General features: G+C 45.9%; 1 protein-coding gene and 1 long non-coding RNA gene across 9 annotated transcripts in view; one reads left to right on the top strand and one right to left on the bottom strand.

The window, feature by feature from the left end:
* The window catches only part of PLCB1 (phospholipase C beta 1), a 771,739-nt gene that overhangs the window by 170,079 nt on the left and 579,637 nt on the right, over positions 1–22,023 (top strand). The gene's annotated exons all lie outside the window — the stretch shown is intronic.
* Positions 3,875–10,952, bottom strand: LOC112543547 (uncharacterized). The gene is made up of 3 exons (XR_003086769.2): positions 10,849–10,952; positions 8,871–8,953; positions 3,875–4,127 (listed from the first exon to the last, which is right to left on the bottom strand). It is a non-coding gene; the product is annotated as an uncharacterized LOC112543547 (long non-coding RNA).

Genomic DNA, 22,023 nt, shown 5'->3' with positions numbered 1-22,023 from the left:
ACAGACTAAAGTGAGAATAAAGCACCTGATGCAAGATTGCACTGATAAACACAAGGCTAAAAATTCACTTTGAAATTTCTTTATTCACTGGTTGCTAGCCAAATTTATAACAGGGCTTTTGATTAAAACTTCTCAGGCAACATCTATGTTATCAGGAGATGGAAAAAGCTACATGTCTGTGCTTTGAAGCAATGTTTGTCTATTTGGGGAACATAATTCCAGTGTTGTGAAAGATCCGGACGAGGCCAAGCTGGCTTGCGTTTTGAGTTTGGGTTGGCATGAGCAAGCTACTCTGCAAACACTCACGAATCAAGTTGAATATGTTGTCCAAACACTTTTGTTATATCGGGCACTTGGTTGAGGAAATTAGGAAGGTTATTTAACACTTGATAAAATGACACAGCCTCTCGTAACATAGAGTCTGATCCTCAACCTCTTACTGGGGCCGAGGAGCCTCTTGCCCCAGGAGTCTGCTTAGGACTTAAACAGGGCCACTTGTAGGATGAGAGAACCCAAGGTACACTGGGTATTCTTCTCAGAGAGAGCTGCTACAGTCCACCTGTGTCTCATCATGGGGCTGCTTTACAGGGGACAATTGGCCTATGTAAAGAGCCACAGTGGGCATGTCTACACTGCAGTGAGACAGCAGTGGTGAGCCTGTGCCAGATGGTTCAGGGACTGGAGACTCAGGCTGTGTGGCTGTTGCACTGCAGTGTAGATATTCCAGACCAGGCTGCAACCCAAGTTCTGGGACCCTCACACCTCCCAGGCACCTAGAGCCTGAGTTTGAGTGTACACATAGCAGTTAGACAATCCCTCAGCCTATGGCCCATGACCAGCTGAAACATGCCTAGGAGAAGCAGGGCTGCCATGTAACGTTTCCCACCCCACCCCTATTCAAGATGGAGTCCTCCAGTTTCTCCTTGGGGGAAAAATGTTTTCTGGCTCTCCCGTTGTTTTTACTAGTCATTGTAATCGCTGTCTTGGCGACACTATTTAGCTTCCTGATGAATTCTTCCTGTTTACCTTCCAGAACTTAAAGTTCCTTTTGAAGGTTTAGCCACACAATAGCTGTATCTCAGACAACTTTAATATCATATTACCAAAAATAAGCATCGCTCCTCTAAAGGCCGCCTGCCCTTTGTTCTCTCCTCACTAGCACTCGTTAGCATGTTAATCGCTTTGGCAGGAGCTGCCTGTTTTTAAAGCGACAGCCGTTCTGAACATTAAGAAGTAACTGAAATTTGACTGGAGTTCAATTTACATCTCCAAAAAAGCCTATGCTAAAGTGGGCATGCCAAGAACTCAAAAGTTAAGAATTGCCAGAATGTATTTAATTCGGACGCCACATGCATGTACACTATGATACAGTCTGTAGCTAGATCGTCCCATTCTATCCTTTCCAAAGGATTAACGTGCAAATTGAGCTTTTTCACGGGCATATCATTTGTCCAAATTTGGGTGCATTTTTATGTGCAAAAAGCCCATCTCTGAAAACTGGAGGAGGCCTGGCCAAGACAGATTTAAAATCTGGTGGGGTTGACAGTGCTGCATTGTAGAACACTGAATCTAGCTCTTTTTCGTAAAACCAGTTTAGCTGAAAAAAGGAGGTGTACGGATTCTTTCGAAAAAGTTTTTTTTTTTAAAGAACCCCGTCTAGACTGTGGTTTCTTTTTCGAAAAACCCTTTTTCGAAAAAGCGCTCTCCTGTGATTATGCAAATGAAGCACAAGATTTGTAAATCTGCGCTTCATTTGAATTTTCTATTGGCCTCATTTACATTCTTTTTTCGGAAGAAGAATGTGGTTTAGACATACCATCAGGGATAAATTAGAGCTAAATAGCAGCACAGAACACTGAGCGCCAGGACTGGGGCTGTAAACAAACTTTGTGGGACTGCAAGAAACTTGGTCATACCCACAATAATTGGACACCCAGCTAACTAAAATCATGCTGGACCACAGATGTTGTCAGACAAGAGAGTGCTGGATTAGCAAGTTTCAACCTGTAATAGCTTTACTTAATAGGAACAGCTTTAGATTTGTTACTCCAAATTATAAACAATACAAACAGAGAAGTTAGAAGAATACATACATTGGGAAAGGTTCGCTTAAGTCTTTTGTAGTAAGTACAAATATAATATTAACAACAACAAATGCTTTTGAGTTCAAGACAATAAAATATCTAAAAAAAAGAAAATATGTGTTATAAAATAACAAAAGCGGGCACTGGGCGAAACCCCCACCAGTTTACTCCAGGATCTGTAAAACAGTGTTTTATAAGAGACAGCACATTTTATTCCTATGTGTTCAGTAAGTGGGCATTTTAAGATGTTATGTTAATTATGGACCCATGGAAAAAAGAAACAGATTTGAAATTTGATCATTCTGTATGAAGTCAGCAGGGGTGTAATTAGCAAAGATAAGATAATTGGATGGGAGTTAAGTTTCTAAGTACTTTTGTGTATCCCACATAAAAGCTTAGACCGTTTTCTTGGATTTCAAACATATGAGTATCTTTTCATGTATACAGGAAGTCCCAGGGTTACGTACAAGATAGGGACTGTAGGTTTGTTCTTAAGTTGAATTTGTATATAAGTCGGAACTGGTACATATTGTAGGGGAAACTCTAGCCAAACATTTCTCCAGAGCTCAGTTTTATTCTCCCACCCCTCACTTCCCTCAGTCCTTTATTCTGAAGCTGAGGTGTCTGCTGAGAAAAGCCGTTCCGCATCTCCCTGGTTTGCTGGAGGGAGGGAGAGGGGGGAACTAGCTTCGTGTTTCCCTGGTCTGCTGGGGGGAAGCAGCTAGTGCAGGGTGCCTCCCCCACTGTCACCTTCAAACTCCAAGTATAAAGAGGTGTCAAATTGCCAGTAATTTTCTTTTTCTTTTCTTTCCTGTTTTTTTTAAAGGGATCCATCAAATGTAAAGAGATGATGCAAAGTAATTTATATAGGATCATATTAACTATGTACATGACTTTAATGCAAAAATGAAAGCCCATTTCTCTTGTGTGTTTTCATACAGAGATACTTATGGATGGATTCTGTGATTTTGACAGCATATTAGGTACTGAGGTAAAAGCACAAGGAAAACGCGGTTATTTTATTCATTTATATTTTTTCTAAGTATGTGCTCTCTCGTACAGGAATTACTTGAAAAAGTGGATGAACCAGCCTTCTGCTAAAAAGCAATTTTACTGGAGGAGGTTTCAGATTTGTTAGCCAACCTTTTGATTATTTGATTGTAATTGTATTTATTTATTTAGTAAGGTTAAACTACCAGGGCTCTCAAACATTTTGTTCCTATTCAGAACAAAACTCCACAATTTCAAAACTCTCCATAAAAAGCATTGAACCATGCCTCTAGGACATTCTGCATGGTGGGCTGCCCCTGAAACTTTAAGCAGTCCACCTGACAAGCTGCTGGGGACTCACCATGGAGGACGCGGGCGGCGGGACTGCCGAGACGCGCCGTGGCGGTCCCACCGCCCGCATCCTCTGCGGCGAGAAAAGCCGCTCTGCATCTCCCTGGTCTGCTGAGGGGCAGCAGACCAGGGAGACGCGGAGTGGCTTTTCTTGCCGCAGACACGGGCAGCGGGACCGCGGTGCGTTCCGGCGGTCTGCTGGGGGGGGGGGGGCGCAGCTAGTGTGGGGTTGCCTCACCCCATTTGTAAGTAGGGATCCAATGTAAGTCGGATCCATGTAACCCGGGGACTGCCTGTACTCAGAGAAACAATGTACAAAACAAATTCTTCTGTGAATTTTTCATATCTGGCACAAGCCAGCCAATTAGAAAAGTAAGGAAGGTCATCTGATGTTCCTAGTTCAATTGATCATATTTTTAGCTAGGAAAACGTCTATACATTGCAATTACTCAGTAGGATTATAAGTTTATTTTGTTTGTTTGGCAGATGGACAATATGACACTGAACTGTAGCTTTATTCTGTCACTTACTCAGTTCCTTCCTAAAATATGGTCTCAAAACTTCTGCGCCATGGAACAGCCAGTTGTACAGTGCCACAGAGGGGTAGCTATATCAGTCTGCAAAAACCAGGGAGGAGTCTAAGGTGCCGCAGAACTCCTCATTGTCTGAACAATGCCAGTTCATCGTCTTTGCAGCGAATGGCTATTTGAATAGACAGATAAAAATATATTGAAAACATTCTTCTGAGAAAATAAAGGATGGAAACCTCTTCAGATTTCAAGGAGGTCCAATCTAGGGATGTGAAAGGTTAACTGATAAGCCTCACCCTTAATGGAAAGGCTTACCGGTACTGGTTAACTGGTAGGGGTTGGGGCAGCTGCCCACTTGCCCCAGGCAGGGGGCAGCTCCAGCCCTAGGGGGCCCACTGGTGGCAGGCCCTCTTTCCCTCACCCCCTCTCCTGCCACAGGTTACACACTGGCTCCCTGGGAGCAGGTCTGAAAGGGGCTGTTAGCCCCACTCCTGAGAAGCCGGTTGTAGAGCCCATGGTAAATACATAAGCTTAGAGCCTGCTGTGCATATAACTGCTTTGATTTTGCAGTTACACAGTTATATTTTTTAATGCATTTTTACATCCTTAGTACAATCCTGTCCTTGTAAAAGCTCCACACATCCTGTGTGGTGGAGTAACACTTGCAGGCAGGCAATGTTGGCAATTGTCATTCCACCTGCAAGTGGCATGTGAAGGCACCAAGGCCCAAATTCCATATGTGCTGAAATTAATCCCATTTCAGGAAAGCGCCTGGTGACGTCCCAGCGAAGTTAATGGGATCTAAGTGCAAAGAGGTTTTAAGTTAAGCACCTTCTTAAGTGCTTTGCTGAATTATGGGCCCACAGTGCAAAGTTTTGGAGGAGCAAGTTAATTCATCTTTCAGTGAGATTCCAGAATGACCCAATGCTTTATGCAGTAGAATTCTCTCTGTGTAATTTCCTGCCAAAAGGAGGAGAGCATAAAATGTAGCTCTACAAATACACGAATAAAAATAATTGTTTCCCCTATGTATTTAGAAGATTCATAAAATAATAATTAAGGAAATTATGCATTCATATTTCTAGTGGCTGAATGTAAATTTAAATCTTTCGATATTCACCCACGAGTCATTTAGATCCTTATATGCTGCTTATCTTTATGCTTTTAACTTTGTCTTTTAAAATGTGCTTATCTACATATTCTGAGTGCACATGCAGTAAAGTAGGTACAGATTGTACAAAACCAACTAATAAGAAATTCTGAACTCCACCGAATTAAGTCACTGATATGACTAACCATCGTCCTCAATGAACTGAGTGAGTTTAGGAGATAAGAAATAGGAGAAACAGGTTAGTTATAGATTTTAAGAGAAAAAGAAATGAAAATAAGTTTACTTCTACCAAGTGGCATCATCTGTTCTCTGTTGCTGTGGCAGACAAGGTACTATGTCCATGATAATTTCTGCTGAGCTATTTCACTAGAAACTTATAAATTCCAAGACGGGAAAGTAACATTTGTCTGGTGATAATATGCCATTTTCCTGTGTTCACATTGGATTGCTGTATATAATTATGAATTCACCTGAACTCTTCTCCTCCATTATATCTAGACATGGAGAGCCAATCCTTAGCTGGGCAAATTGGAGTAATTCCATTGACGTCAATAGAGCAGTGCAAATTTACATCAGCTGGAGATCTCGCTCAATGAGTTTTCCATTTTATTCATCTAAGTATATGTAACTTATATTAGGTCTTCCTTACTCCTGCCAAAAAGGTTTGTGACTGTAGCTCCAACATATGGAAAACATCAGTTGAAACTATGGCAGGATCAGACACATAAGTTAGATATAAACTATTGTTTAATGAATACTCCCTAAGCTATCTTTTAGTAACTTTAGATTTGATAGATAATTTCTCTGGGGGGAGGAAGGAAGCATTCTGTTCATATATTATTTTTTTATAGTATCATATCAATAATTCATAATTATATGGAATGGGTAAAATAAGATGATTTTTCTCCAGATGGGATAATGAGATTCTTGTTTGTTACATTATGAATTTCTTAAATGACTCATTAAAGATCCAAACACCAAAGCACTTTTATTACCAAGGTCTAGATCCCTGTGAGGGAAGAGTGGTGAAATATGCAGGAATTTGCTTTCCAATGCAGTATTTTTTTAAATCTGCTTATAAATAATTCTCCGGCATATTAGTCCAAATATATATATGTCCATTATCAAGGAAGCATGTAGAAAGGGATATGTTGGATGCTGCTTCTGTCTTTCACTTCCTTGATCTCGTTGTTATAAAATAGATCATCAGGGATGCTGGAAAAAAATCCTGAAATATTTAGCTTTTAAAGTGACATCATCAGTGTATTCACACTTTGATCTGAAAGATTTTTACCTCCTCCTGTTACAAGTTACACCTAAGATTACTCTAACTGAAAGAGATTAGGGAATATTTTTTCCCTATTTTAGAGTTTTTAGAGCCCGTTTGATGGTCCTGTGTATGTAATCAATGTCCCCTTTGTTTATTGTAGTGACTTAGTCAGTTTTTCTTATTTGCCTGGATCTATTAGGAGAGAGGGGAAAAAATATTTATATATAAAAAAAGAAAATGTGATTGAACAACACACAAAAATTGTCAGGGGAATGAGAATGTGCAGCACAGGAGATTGTATCTCTTTTTTTAAACCAATTACGGGTATGTTTTCACTGCAGAGTTAACGTGAGTGATTGGGACTTGGTTCTGAGTGGTTGGGATATGAGCAACTCCACTGTAAAAGCCATATCTGAATTCTTGTGTCTTCACTGATGTTGAGCTCACCAGTGTTGCTAGGACCATTGTAACCTGAGGCTCTCCATCAGGGATGGGCAAACACCATCCTGTGGGCCAGATCGCGTCTGCCAGGGTTAGCCCCTAAAGAGCCCCCACACTGATTTATTTACCCGCGTCTTCACGGGTATGGGGAATTGCAGCTCCCATTGGCCGAAGAGCATTGTTGCAGGCCAGTGGACACTGCCATTGCCCGTACCTGAGGAGGTGCTGGTAAATATAGTGGCAGCGGCCCACTCTGGTGAACCACCACCATTTTATTGCCCACCCCTACCCTAAATGATTCCCTCTGATTCATGGGAGAATTTGTTTGTCCTTCTGAGCACATGAGGGAACTGGACGACTATCAGCCCTTCTCTGGCTTAGCCTGTGTTCACAAGCAGCTGGTGAATATATTCTTTGGTGGTATGGCAGGGTTTGAGAGAAAACTGTCAGGCCCTACTCACTCATTTCCCTCATGGGGTGGTGGGGGTATCTGTATGCTGTCCTGGTGTGGAAGGGGGAGGGCCCCCTGGTGGTGGAGAATTGGAGAGTTGCTGTCCTATTGGTTCTCGCAGCTTTGCAATGGGGAGCTCTTTGAAATGGGGGTGGATGGGGCTATTTGGCTACTGTAAGAAGACAAGGAGGAGGATGGTAGGAGAAGAGGGAAGGTCACCAACCCTGCAGAACACTCCAAAGTGCAGATGGGCTGCTAACGTCAGGGCTCAAGAGCTGAGTGGCCTTATCGAGGGGGGGTGGTCCTGGGTGAGCCAAAGCGGGTTGGAGCAAGTTGAAGGGAAAGGCGAGTTGGTTCATCCAGGAGCTTGGGGTGTTTGGGCTGATCTGCCGAGTAGATGGACTGGGGAGTTGGGGGGGTAGGAGCAGAAGGTCCTGGGGTGAGTAATGGGGCAGGGATGCAGAGGGAGGCTGGGGGAGGGACGTGGTTTGAGAATGGGCAGTAGAGGTGGTGTTAAGAATGGAGTGTACTGGGGAATAACGTTGGGCGAATGGAGAAGATTGGCAGGCAAGGGCGTGTGGATCTGGGGAGAGGGTTGGGAGAATTTTGGCCGGGTGATGTTTTAGGGGAGGGTTGTGCAAGGAGATGGGAATTAGTGAGATGTGACGGGGAGGGAGGGAGCTGTGTCAGGAGAAGTTTTGGTGGGAGTTGGGTATATTTTGGGGGAGATGGGAGGAGACTGGGGTATGTTTGTTTGGAGAGTGGGTGACCAAGGGGTTGGATGGGTTTAAGCAGGGACTGGGTGGGGAGTTGGGGGGTTGGATGGGAGTGACAGGTTGATGGTCTCAGGGGGTGAGGTTATTTGGGGGACTCTGGGACGGGCAGGTTGGGGACTGTGGTGAGGGATTATCTGAGGAGCTGTGGAAGAGGTGGGAAAAGGGCCTGAGGGCACAGAGAGCTGTGTGGTGGTGCAGATAGACTCAGCTACCTCCTGCCTCCGTGGCTCCTTTTTCCTCTCCCCTCTGCTCGCTCCTTCCCTTGCTGGCCCCACCTCTGCTCAGAGGCGCCTGGGAGAAACTGACTTGTTTCTGCCTCCCCAGGGGTGGGACCGGCTTGCTGGGTGAAAGCACACTTGGGTTTTAACCCATCCTCTGAGTTGTGTCTGTTAGCCCGGGCTGAAAGCACCATGGCACACAGGTGAAAGAGTTTTGTGCGTGGAAGGGAGGGGAGTTAGGGTCAATGCCTGAACAGGGGCCTGAGTTAAGTTTACAGGTTCCCTCTAACAATGTGTTTAGAAGTTGCAGGGTTATATAGTAAAGACTTGCCTTTGGTTTGTGTTTCACTTTTCTGATAGGAGAAAAATTCGTTAACGTAATAATAGAGACAATTAGCAGGCCTGTGGCACTTTAGGGACCAACAAATATATTATATCATGAGCTTCTGTGGGTAAAAGCCACTTCATCAGATAAGTGCTAACAATAATGAGTAATAATAGCAAATCAGCATCCAAAGCACCAGTTGTTAAGGGTTATTGCAGTTGTTTTCTGTTGCAGGATGTTCTCTGTTGTGCTACTTGCTTATGCCACAAGTAGAGTAGAGATAAGCCAGAACAGGAACGCTTAATAGAAAGAGTTTGGAATACCTGGAGGACAGAGTTTCAGATCCTCATAGTCTTCACTCCAGGTTGACTCACTTGCAAGCTCTGATACAGCCCACATCTTCACCCTGAGAAGGCAGAAATCTTTCTAGAATAACTGATTCTGTGGGTTTCTTCTATTCGGGGTTGGGATTCTGAGAGTGCAGTTTTTTGGAACCGTTTAAATCCCCACCACGGCCCTGAAGTCAAGCCTCCATTCTATCATCTTTGCTGTGATTATCACAAAAGGCCAGTTTATAGCTCTGAAGCAATTGGCTATGAAGGAGACTGGGTCATGCTGCAGTGGGAGCTTCCAATGGGAATTTTGGCAGGCATATGGCTTCTTCCCTCCCCCATACATCTACCTATTTCTGGGTAGCTAGTGTGCGGGCTGCAAGCTGTAAAAAACACATGTACTCCCCCGTGAACTTGTTCTCAGCCTTTGTACAGTGTGCCTTAAAGAATTCTGATGCCTTCCCCCGCTTGAGTAGCCATACAGATCTGGTCCTCTAAGTTGGATCTGGGTTTCTGTGTTAAGCTTTAGTCTTGTCACAACTCCATAAACTATGTATTTAGACAGAGAACAGATCTAAGGGTCTAATCCCCTACTCTTGCTAACTTAAAAGGCACGAAGGAAATATTATAAATATAAAATCATAGATAACACATTGACTATTAATCTGCTTATTGAAGATTCTAGGCACCCTGCCATCAATTAAACATACAGACTATAACCCCATCTGCATAAAAGAACCAATCCGGAGGGGGAAAAAAAAACTCACACGCTGCAGAGCAAAGTCCCCTGTAAAAACCCCACACTCCTACCCACTGGAGTCCTTTTCAACACATAAAAGGCCCCATTAAAACAGAACAAGTGTCATATAGAATAAGCCTCGATCTTGTCGTCCATCCTTGGACAGATCTCCCATTGCCAGCAAGGGTCGTTCTGCATGATGAAGGATGGCAGTATTGGCTCCTAACATGGGCATATCATACTTAGCAGCCAGCAGAAAGCTCTGCACTGTCTCGTTCAGGTCCGTGAGGGGATTAGGTTGACAGCCTGCGCTCCATCTATCCACTATTTAGGGCACTCTGGAAATAATACACTCCTCCATTTACTTCAGAAGTGCAGAGGTAATGCTGATCCACATCAGATTTCGCTGGGTTATTTTTAGTAACGATCACAGACAGGTTGCAGGCAATACACAAAAATCACAGGAACCCTGGTCTGTCTGTGACTTTTTTCTAAAAAATAATGGGAGGGAGATGGTGGGTGGAGGTTAGGAATGATACCTGGATCCTCTTGGGGGAACAGACAGCCCCAGCTCCAGACAGCGTCAAAGCTCTGAGGTGGGTGCACACAGCAGCAGCTCCGGCCGCAACAAAAGCCAGGGAGGATGGAGGGGGATGTGCAGTCCTAACTCTAGTCAAAGCCCTGGGCAGTGGAGGGGGAGAGGAGAGGTGCGCAGCCCTGTTCCTGCTGCTGACAGCTGAGCCCAAAGTCTCAGAAGTTGGGTACAGTCATGGAATCTGTAACTTCCCTGAGCTCTGTGACTAAATCACATTGCTAACGATCTCCTGAGAGCATGATCCAATGGCGGGAAGCGCCCCACAAAAATATGTCATGTGGGGTGGCATTTAATCCACATCTTGAGGTGCACCGAAGCTGAAAATTGCCAGGTTGGTCTCTGATGCTTGTGAATAAAGTAGCCCGATGAAAACTAGTTGCAAAGTGCTTTGTATCTTCTTTTGAAACAGGTCCTTCTCCAATTCTTTTCTTGGATTCTGGTCCTGTCTCCCTCAGCCCTGCCATTACTACTCATTGGTCATGACTAGAGAACAGCTCCAGTAGAACCAAACGAATTTGACTGGTATATCTGTAGTGTCTGTGTCTGTGCCAACTCCCACTGCTAATAGCGGAGGGGAGGAAGGGAGGGAGGGAAGAAGCTGTTTGGATGCAATTTCTAGCTGCAAAACTACTCACTGTGAGCCATGGGTGAGGAAATAGCTTCTGCTGTGTGCAGACTCCCAGCTGAGAAGGAAGCAAAACTTTCTCTCTTTGTGAGATCACAGTGGTGTGAGTCAGCAGAGCAGCGCAGAATTGAGGATTCCAAAGAAACCTGAGACATGTTCATTGCAAGATTTACTGACAGAAGACAACTACGTAGCTTACCCAGGCTTCTCAATCCTGTTGCCACTTACGCCCTGCTTGGATCCACCTGTGAAGCATTCTCCCATTATCTTGTATGTGGAGCCCAATCTGCCAGGCATGTTTTGAGCAGTTTCCCTGTCTGTGCAGTGAAAGCAGTGGGAATTCATCAGCTTTGTATTCGGTCTAACACAAGCTGATTCCTCAGGTGTAATTAACATTAAATTACGACAGGCTGAACTTCTCTAGTTCGGCACTCTCTGGTCTGGCATGATTTTAGTTAGCCTGATGTCCACTTATCATGGATGTGCCCAAATTTTCTGCAGCCTCATAAAGTTTGTTTTCAGCTACCAGTCCTGGCTCTCAGTGTTCGGTTTAGCTCTAATTTACCCCTAAATGTTTTCTAAGAGCCAAAACACAACAAATGGTCCTGCAGCATCATAGAAACTAACAACATATATAGAGCAGTGGTTCCCAAACTTTTCAGCATCACGCCCCCTTTTTGATTTTTGAGAAATCTTCACGCGCACACACACCCCCATAGCAGCAAAACTTGTTGAGCAAAAAAAAAGGAACTGACTGAAAAACAAAAATAGCAGCAAATTTAGGGGAGGAGGGTTAAAGGGCGGATCTGAGTCACCTTGCGCCCCCTCTGGAATTTTGGCACGCCCCCCAGTTTGGGAACCCATGATGTAGAGGGTATCATGAGCTTTCATAAGCACAATCCACTTCTTCAGGTGAATGGAGTTAAGGGGTCCAGGTTGCAAAATAAATAACGGAGGAAGAGAAGCAAAAAAATGGGAAAAAATGTCAGAGTTTCCATGCTAAATGAAGCTGATAGAGTGGGTTCTAAGTACTTTTACGTAACCAGTGTTTGGCTTTTCATGTCATTAGTATGTGGAATGTAACAGGTAATCCGGTTAAGGTCTTTGTTTAAACCTCTATGGAAGGTATCACACTTGTAAATGAAATTAACATCCGCAGCTTCCCTTTCAAGTTGGTTTTTGAAATGGGCTTGTAATAATATGGTAACTGAGATCCATTAATGAACTGGGCTGACAAAGGGGGCCCTGTAGTCATCGTGAACAGAACAGATTAGGAACAGGAGGCTGCCAGCCAACTCACCAAAACCAATGGCCTGGTCCATGCCACTTCCCACGGCTCCCTTTGGCTGCAAACGGTGAAATGGAGCCTATAAGAACCACGAGGCTCCATGGCTGTGGTGCTGATAAACCGGCACAGCCAGTTAACAGATTTCTCAAAGTGGTTTCGTGGACCACTTTGAGACACACTGCACTATAGTGATACTGGAATAAAGGAAGTCCCCAAGGTACGAACAGATTGGGTTCCAAAAGTTTGTGTGTAAGTCGGTTGTTTGGAACTCGGAACACATTTACAGGCAGTCCCCTAATTACGCGGATCCGACTTATGTCGGATCCGCACTTACGAACGGGGCTTTTCTCGCCCCGGAGCTCACGAGCGGTGGGTCGCCACCCGTGTCCTCCGGGGCGAGGAAAGCTTCTCCCGGTCTCCCTGGTCTGCTGGGGGGGTCCAGCAAAGCCACTGGACCCCCCCAGCAGACCAGGGACACCCGAGCAAAGCCGCCCAGGCGGCGGGAGTCCCGATGCCTGGGCGGCTTTGCTCGTTTGCCCCGGAGCAAAGCCGCCCAGGCGGCGGGATTCCCGCTGCCTGGGCGGCTTTGCTCCTGTCCCCCTGGTCTGCTGGGGGGGTCCAGCAAAGCCGCTGGACTGCCCCCCCCCCAGAAGACCAGGGACACCCGAGCAAAGCCGCCACCTGGGCGGCTTTGCTCCCGGGCAAACGAGCAAAGCCGCCCAGGCGGCGTCTTTGCTCTGGTGTCCCTGGTCTGGTGGGGGGGTCCAGCAGCTTTGCTGGACCCCCCCAGCAGACTGGGGGACAGGAGCAAAGCCTTGGAGCACGCCCGCAGCGGGACAGCCCGGGCGCGCTTGGGCTGTTCCGCTGCGGGCGTGCTCCACGGCTTTGCTCTCCGTCTCCCTGGTCTGCAGGGAGACGGGGAGCAAAGCCTTGGAGCACGCCCGCAGCGGGATAGCCCGGGCGCGCTTGGGCTGTCCCCCTGCAGGCGTGCTCAGCGGCTTTGCTCTCCGTCTCTCTGGTCTGCAGGGAGACGGGGAGCAAAGCCGCTGAGCACGCCCGCAGCGGGACAGCCCAGGCGCGCTTGGGCTGTCCCGCTGCGGGCGTGCTCCGCGGCTTTGCTCCTGTCCCCCTGGTCTGCTGGGGAGGAGATGCAGCTAGTGCCCCACCCCAGCAGACCAGGCTTTTCTTGCCTACCCCTGGGGTAGAGCAGCTGGGGGCTGCCGGGTTGGTCCCGCAGCGCCGCTCCGGACCAACCCGGCAGCACCCCAGCTGCTCTGCCCCAGGCGTCCTTATTCAGCCGCTGCTGGTCAGTTTCAGCAGCGGAGGAGCCGCGCTACTGGAGCAACCCAGCAGCACCCCAGCTGCTCTGCCCCAGGCGTCCCCAAGTCAGCCGCTGCTGAAACTGACCAGCGGCTGACTGCAGGAAGCCCGAGGCAGAGTTGCTCTGCCCCGGGCTTCTTGGAATCAGCCGCTGATCAGTTTCAGCAGCAGCTGACTTGGGGATGCCTGGGTTTCTTAAGCTGAATCTGTATGTAAGTCAGAACTGGCATCCAGATTCAGCCGCGGTTGAAACTGATCAGTTTCAGCAGCGGCTGACACCAGTTCCGACTTACATACAGATTCAACTTAAGAACAAACCTACAGTCCCTATCTTGTACGTAACCCGGGGACTGCCTGTATTATAAATGGTAGTTAGGTTCACAGGATAGCCCACAAAAGCCTATTTAATCCACAATGTGGCTAAAATACTGTGTATTTGCAATGACATGTAGTAGAAATAGTTTTTTATTCAACCTTGCAGGAGGCATAAGGGATTTGTCGAAAAAGGCTTTCTTTCTCGACAGATCCCCCTCTAGACTGCATCTTTTTGTGGACAAAGTTCTGAGTTGGCAAAAATGGCAGCCATTTTTATGCAAATTAGGCGTGGGATATTTAAATCCCCGATTCATTTGCAATGTCGACCTGCCTAATCTGCATCCCTCTGCCAACAGAGGGATGCAGTCTAGACATAGCCTGAGAGTTTGAATCCAGGCTGATGTCTGAGTGCAATAGCCTTGCCTGGTTGGCATGTACAGCTGGTCCCCAAGTTGCCAACAGCTGACTTACGACCGTTCGCAGTTACGACCAAAGCTGTCGTAAATGGCAGACCCCGAGTTACGAATGCAATCCACGCTTACGAACAGTGCGATCACGTGTAACTCAATGGGATCCGACGTATGAACGAACCGAGTTATGACCAATTGCTTGGTCCGTAACTGGTTAGTAAGTTGGAGAGAGGCTGTACTTCACTCAGCAATACAGTTCAGTTCTTGGTATCACTGGTGGAAATGAGAATTGGTTCTACAGGTAGGACCTCCCTGGTCTGCCACCCTCGGGACCTGACTGATCCTGGAGGAGGGATTTTGCTGGACATGGGGAAGTCTTCCTGTCCCCCCCGCCACTGCCCTCTTCCAGCACTGGCTTTGCTATCAGCCAGAGGTTTGCTCCCCCGCCTGCTGCTGCCACGTTCTTGGCCTCAGCCTTGCAGAACTCCCTGCCACCAGCTCTCCACCGGGACTCTCTGGTCCTGCAACATTCATGCCAGACCACAGGTCTTGCTGGAGTCAGACCACAGAGTCCTGGTTAACAGAAGCGGCGAGGAGTCCTGTGGCACATTATAGACTAACTGAAGTGTAGGAGCATAAGCTTTTGTGGGCAAAGACCCACTTCCTCAGATGCATGTAGTGGAAATATCCAAAGGCAGGTATAAATATGCAGGCCAGAAGCAGGCTAGAGATGACGAGGTGGATCCAATCAAGGAGGATGAGGCCCACTTCTAGTAGCTGATCTGGAGGTGTGAATTCCAAGAGAGGAGAAGCTGCTTTTGTAGTTAGCAAGCCATTCACAGTCTTTGTTTAATCCAGAGTTGATTGTGTCAAACTTGAAGATGAACTGTAGCTCAGCAGTTTCTCTTTGAAGTCTGGTCCTGAAGTTTTTTTTCTGCGGGATGGCTACTTTTAGATCTGCAATTGTGTGTCCAGGGAGACTGAAGTGTTCCCCTACAGGTTTTTGTACGTTGCCATTCCTAATATCAGACTAACAAGGCTACCCCTCTGATACTGGTTAACAGAGGTTCAGCCTGCACTTTCAGAGCATGTGCCTAGGTTTCCATTCCCGGGAGAGGGAGCCATTCACAGACTGCGGCAGTGCCAGAGATTCCTGGCTCTACTTTTTAGCATTGGGAATTGAGTTGCAGTCAGTTCCCCTGGGCCAATTTCCAGTCTTCATCACCACGATGTCTGAAAATCCAAGCAAATGTATTTAGTTGTAATGTGGAGGTGAGGAACTGAATCCCTAGACTCACAAAGGCTGGTTTTGCTTTGTTTTGTTATCAGCAGGGAACTCTAGAATGGAAATCTCTTCCCATTCGTTCTCCTAATGGCATTTTGCATCCTGTAAACTGCAACCTATTTCCTCTGTGTTTGAAAGGGTTGTTGTTTCTATGTCTCCAGGGACATATGTTTAGAGATTGCACATCATTAAGATGGCAAACGCTTTTTCTGAGTCTACGGTGTTTCTTCTTCTCTGGCTTTCCAGTAACGAAGTCATTAGGCACTCCTCTACAAATAACTGTTTAGAAAATTAGGAACTGCAAATAAAAGGGCCCTATAGGATATCTGAAAAATACACACAAGACAGTTATGTTATATTGCAAAGACTGCCGCAGTAGAAGTTGAAGGGACACAGCATTTCACAATGCTCAGCACTTGAAAGTTCAGCTCCACAGTGGAGTCTTGAGAGGAGAATACCTGGCTTCAGTGCTTGCAAAGAACAGCCTCATGCTTTCAGGTGAATTATTACCTCAGGCTAACTGTGTGTGCGCGCAATGGCGGTGCTAGAGTATGGGCTATTTCTCTTCCAAGGGGCTCACCTCTTCTCAGGGTAATGACGCTGAACATAACATTGGTCAGGCTGAATTTGTAAGCTTCCACCTGCCTCTTGTTGGACTGCTCTTCTTTTCTCTACGATGGACATCCCTCTTCTTCAACTCACTCTATGATCAGTCCTTACAGGATGTTGGAGAGTGATATGGACTTGTACCTTCCTCCACTAAATGGTTCTGTGTACTGAAAGCAAATGGTACAGAATTCCTAAAGGTGAAGACACGAAAGAAATCCTGACATATTTCATAAAATGATATAGGGCTTTTATTTTGGGGGAAGGGTATTCATTTCTTTGGGAGGGGGCTTGTTTTGACATTTTTGAGTTCTATAATAGGGCACGTCTACACTGCAGGACTAAAGCCAAAATAAGCTGAGCAATTTGAGCTACGTCAATTGCGTAGCTTAAGTTGAAATAGCTTATTTCGGCGTTTGGTGCTATCGATGCAACAGGAAGTCTAAGGTACAGCACTCCCCTTACTCCTTACTCCCTTTACTCCTTGTAAAATGAGGGTTACAGGTGTCAGAGTAAGATGTCCTCCAGCTCGACATTATTTCGACATTATGTCAAAGTAACTGCTTGTAGTGTAGACGCATACTATGTTATTTCAGAATAACGTGAATGATTCTGAAATAACGTTGCTGTGTAGACATAGCCTAAATATCCTATAATCAGGTTTTTCAGGGCTTTATTTTTGTTATGTTTCCTATTGCACTTTAATATCGTTTCAAAGAGCACTACCGTAAAGCACCTTCGGAAACCATTAGTGCGTATCAGCAACATCTATATGGACTAATTAACCTGCAACACATTGGTGTGGTTTAGAAATCACACCCTTCTGGTCCATGTATGCAAGCCATTAGATAAAGGAAGGCTGGATAAAATTCACGATATGGGTTTTTTAAATAATTTTGATAGATAATATTGGGTTTTTTTTCATTTTAATCAATATCCATTTTCATAGTTGTAGGAAATTATGAGGGGAGGGTCAGACAATAATTATTTAATAAAAGTAAATGTTGAGATCACAGAGTTAAAGCTCTATAGCCATTGGGGCTGTGAAAGATTAACTGGATAATTAGTAAGCATCATCCTTATCGGTTCTGGTTAATTGGGGGTGCTGGAGCAGCTCACCTCCTGGCACAAACATGGGCCACTCCAACCTAGCCATGATGGGTCGGGGAGGGCACTCCAGCCCAGCTTAATTGGTTAACCAGTTAAACGTGAACTAAATTTCACGTTTAACCCGTTAACCCATTACATGGCATTTTACATCCCTAATAGCCATTCATACACATTATCAAATATACAAAGTAAATATCCTGAAATTACACTCCTAGTTCTCAAGCACAGTTTTCTTACTTTGCCTCTGTAATTTTTTACCTTATAGAAGGAAATGTTGTTTTGTTGATTTGTGAGCATGCAGCAAAATCGATATTTACTGACATTTACTTTAAAACCCTCCGATTCTTCCAACCCTAGGTTCAAGTACAGTTTCTGGTGCTTTTTCTGGTATTTATTGAACAAACATCAATTTCTGTATTTTGTTTTGTTTCATTTTTTTGGTTTTTGTGGGGGTGTTGGTTTGTTTGTGTGTTTGTTTGCATTAGGAGTGTTTTATTGCTGTTTATGAGTGAAAACTGAACATCAGAACACCTAAACACATGGTTTTTATATTGTCACATGACATTTATTAAGTCTCTGTGAGATTATTCAATCTTTGAATTTCGAAATCACTACACTAGTTAAAACTTGCTATTTAAGTTCTCCTAACTTTAGCTAGTTTACATTTTTCAGCCCACAACTATTTTTGGTGCTCTGGGCCTTTTTACTGAATATTTTGAAAATGTCCAGATTATCTGTAAAAAACCTGAAAACTCAAATTTAGGTTTTTGGTTTTAAAAAAAGTAGAAAAAAGAACACTCCCATGAAAACTTTTGAAAATGAAAACTAATTTCTTTTAAAAACTTTTCCAGAAAATATAATTTTTTTTCCCAATCAGTGTATTTAAGAAAATGGGCCCATAACGTGTTCTCTGCTACGACTTATTATAGTTTGAAATCTTTGTCTCCAAAAGGTTGTGAGAGTTTTCATGAGTGGCAAATAGTGCATTATCTGATTCCAAAATACTTTTCTCTTTCTATGGCAAGCCATTGTGCAATGTGCTTCACCTTTTTGCGGGAGATGGACTCATGCAAGGAACCCACTCCTCACAGCATCGGGCTCAGTTAGCTGGAGAAAAAAGTAAATGACTGAAGAATGTTGCTTGCAATATACCCTACCCCTACTGTGGTGTAAATGGTCATCACTCTGTTGAAGTCATGGCAATTATGACCACTTATACCAGCTGAGGATCATAGATCTTAAGCAGGTGCCTATGTCTGGTCCCTTTCAGTTGTGGTTGTCACAAGGTGACATTGGCCATTTACGCGGTAAGAGGTGGCCCTGGGTTGTACTGAGAGGGAAGGAGACTATGAATCAGAGCTTTGGAGAATCAGAGGAGTCCAATACAGTCTGGGTACGTCTAAACTACATACCTCCGTCGACGGAGGCATGTAGATTAGACAGATCGGAAGAGGGAAATGAAGCCACGATTAAAATAATCGCGGCTTCATTTAAATTTAAATGGCTGCCCCGCTCTGCCGATCAGCTGTTTGTCGGCAGATCGGGGCAGTCTGGATGCGCCGCGTCGACAAAGAAGCCTTTTTTGATCGGCACAGGTATGCCTCGTGAAACCAGGTTTACCTGTGCCGATCAAGAAAGGCTTCTTTGTCGACGCGGCGCATCCAGACTGCCCCGATCTGCCGACAAACAGCTGATCGGCAGAGCGGGGCAGCCATTTAAATTTAAATGAAGCCGCGATTATTTTAATCGCGGCTTCATTTCCCTCTGCCGATCTGTCTAATCTACATGCCTCCGTCGACGGAGGCATGTACTTTAGACACACCCTCTGGGTGCACAAGGGCTCCCTGAGACTCAGGGTATGTCTCCTACAGAGTTTTGTTGGAAAAATGGCTGTTTTTATGACAAAACTTGAGGAACGTCCACACTGCAATTGCGTTCTTCCGCAAGAAAATTGAAAGAACAGAGGACGGGGAAGAGGGAGTTTTTTCGGAAGAATAGGAAAAAGCATAGGGGCTCTGGTGGCCACTCTGTCTGTAGCAATCACAGCTTACATGCGAGAGAGCGTCCATTCAGTCTGGACGCTCTCTTTCGAAAAAGCAGATAGCTTTTGATGCACTTTTGCAGTGCGGATGCGCTCTTTTGGAAGAATCTTTTTTCGGAAGAGATCTTCAAAAAAGCTTCTTCCGAAAGAAGCCTGTCGTCTAGACGTAGCCTCAGTTTAAGACAGGAAGCAGCAAGAGTTGCTTGGCTGGGAACAGTAGAGAGAACTGACACCAGGTGGGGCAGAAGAGATGCTGAAGTAAGCTGTGGGGGAGGACTGGCTGGTTCTGGGATACCCTGCTGAACTGCAGGAAGGGTTGTACAGAGGCACGTGGGCAAAGGGGGAAAAAACGATTGGTCCAGAGGGACAGAGCCCTGTAACAAGGGGGGTTGTTGTATGAGGCTGTCTCATCCCGAGCAGGTCTTGGACGCCCAGGCAGGAGTGAAACACGGCAGGAGCGGGAGCCACCGAGGTGAAGACCAGAGCTATAGGAAGGCTGGTCACTGTCAGGCGGCGAGGTCTGGAGGGCAGAGCCCCGGAGCAGGGGCAAAGGAAGTGGGGAACAGAGTGCTGCTGTTCACTCTCGGGTGGAGGATTTGGAGACAAATGGGAAAAATCCCTGTTTGTTTATATGGGAATTGGAGAATGGTTTTACTACGTGGATTTGGGGAAATTACAGCCCTAGTGTATGTCAATACATTTTGGCCTGAGGCAGGCCTCGTATTGGACAGAGAGACTTCCTTTCATGTGCAGACAGACAGAGAAACTGAGGCTTGGTGCGCCTCCCATAGGCTGGCACTGGAGGGGGTCTGAGGTGCAGTGGTTGACATGGATTTATGCTTACTGAGGTTGGGGGGCTGTCCATAGATCCACACGTGGAGGGGACTTTCTGTGCATGGAGAGGATCCAGTGATTCCCAAGCACTGCCCCTGCATGTGTTTATGCACTGGACCCCAGACTGTTCTGCATCTTCCTGATACCTCTCTGTGGAGCCAAACCCTTCTCTGTGGGATGTGCAGGAGCAAGAAGCGTCGGCTGACTGGCTCCAGGGCAGCTCCATTGCCAGGGAAGAGTGGAGAGCCACAGGGGGCTTCGGAGTCAACGGGAAAACCGAGTGGCCCTTGGCCTGCTGAGGATCCCTGGGGTGCTCTGTCCGGTGCTGGCCTCCCTGCTGTTTTGTGGGATGCTCCATGAGAATTCCAAACCTCGCAGCGTTCTCCTCTCCCTGGCCTCGTTCCTGCAGGCAGGGGGCGGCTCTTCTGTTTTGAATGGTACTGACATGGGGGAGGGCTGGGGGAGGCTTGTGTCAGCCTGGTCCGCGAGGGAAGCAGAGCTCGAAAACAAATAGGCCATCGATAGCCGAGTGAAGCTGTGGAGGCAGCGGAGGCTTTTCTCTCTCTTTCGCAGCACTTCAGAAACGCTGAAACACTGGGTGCCGGAACGATGGGCACTGATTTTTTCAGTAGGTGGTTGTAGGCAGAGAATTCTGAATTTCCTCCTTGCCAGCTTATAGGAGTCAGAATACTGGGCCTATATGATGGGTAGCAATGTGGCCTTCATGGAAGCTGGTGCATGTGTTTTAGATATGGTGACCACAGCAGCACCCTCTCCTCCTCACCGCAATCTAAGCGGCCTTTCCACCTGCTTGCAGTGTTCCGGAGAAGCTCTGCCTCTCTTTGAGCTGTGCTAAGCAGAAGGTGCTGGAATCTCACTGCCATTGCAGGGCAAGAAGGCTTGGGGAGCAGGAAGGTGCTATCAGGAATACTGTATGCTGCTCCATTATGGCCTCCATGTGTCTCGCCATATCGTTAATAGAGTAGGTAACTCCCTGGCTTGCCACCCACCTGCTGTGGTATTAGCCTATGTCCCGACAGGTCTCTCTGGGTGAGTCTACACTGCACCGTAGCTCATAACTGCGTATCTTATTTCGATCTTATTTCGAAATAACTTATTTCGTACTTTGGCGCTGTCTACACAGCACCAAATTTCAAAATAACCCGTCATTCCGAAATATCCCTTGCTCCTCGTGGAATGAGGTTTATATTTCGAAATAACGGGTTTTCTGTGAAGACGCGGGATAGCTGTTTCAGGATACTCCGGTAGCAGTGTAGACATAGCCTGCAGTGTAGACATAGACTCTGAGTGCTGGGTTAGACTCTTGCCCTGCCACATTGTAGGAATAGAGGAATGTCTCTCTCCCCTCTCTGCTTAGCATACCCATACAGCAGGTGGCAGGGTTTGGCTTTTCTATGCACAACAGATTTTCAGGCTGTTTTAGCAGCTCACTAGCTTCAGCTTGCTGTTTGAAGAGGTTGCTGTGTTTTCCTAAGGTATAGAGTACAGTAAATATACAGAGAGCAAAGTGTGCCATTAGCAGCTAGGCACTGATTTCTGTACCTACCGAACAGTGACTGCATAGAACGCGTCCTCTCTTTGTTCTGGTTGACCTGCGTGCTGGCAGCTTTGCCTTAGGAGGGTCCTTCCAGCATTGTTAAGCAGAGATTTCAATCATGGCCAAAGTAAATTGCTAACCGGATTCTGCAGAAGAGAAAGACAAATCCAGAACAGCACAGTTTATTCATTCCTATGAATATGTTTTTTTTTCTTGTGACATCTTTTGATTATCCTTCCTGGAACCCGTTACACAAAGATCTTCTGGGTATTTATGACCTGACAAAGGAGCATTTGTTTCCTTTCATTTGAATCCCTAGCAATGACCACATCAAATATCTGCTAGTAGAAGGAAATCCCATAATTGCTTTGAACCATATTCAAGGCGTTAGAAGGGAACTGCGAGGTTAGGAAAAGTA

Source organism: Pelodiscus sinensis, chromosome 3 (assembly GCF_049634645.1).
Source record: "Pelodiscus sinensis isolate JC-2024 chromosome 3, ASM4963464v1, whole genome shotgun sequence".
Classification (NCBI taxonomy): Eukaryota; Metazoa; Chordata; order Testudines; family Trionychidae; genus Pelodiscus; species Pelodiscus sinensis.
Note: the sequence above shows the minus strand (reverse complement) of the source record. Positions and strands in the feature narration are given on the sequence as shown.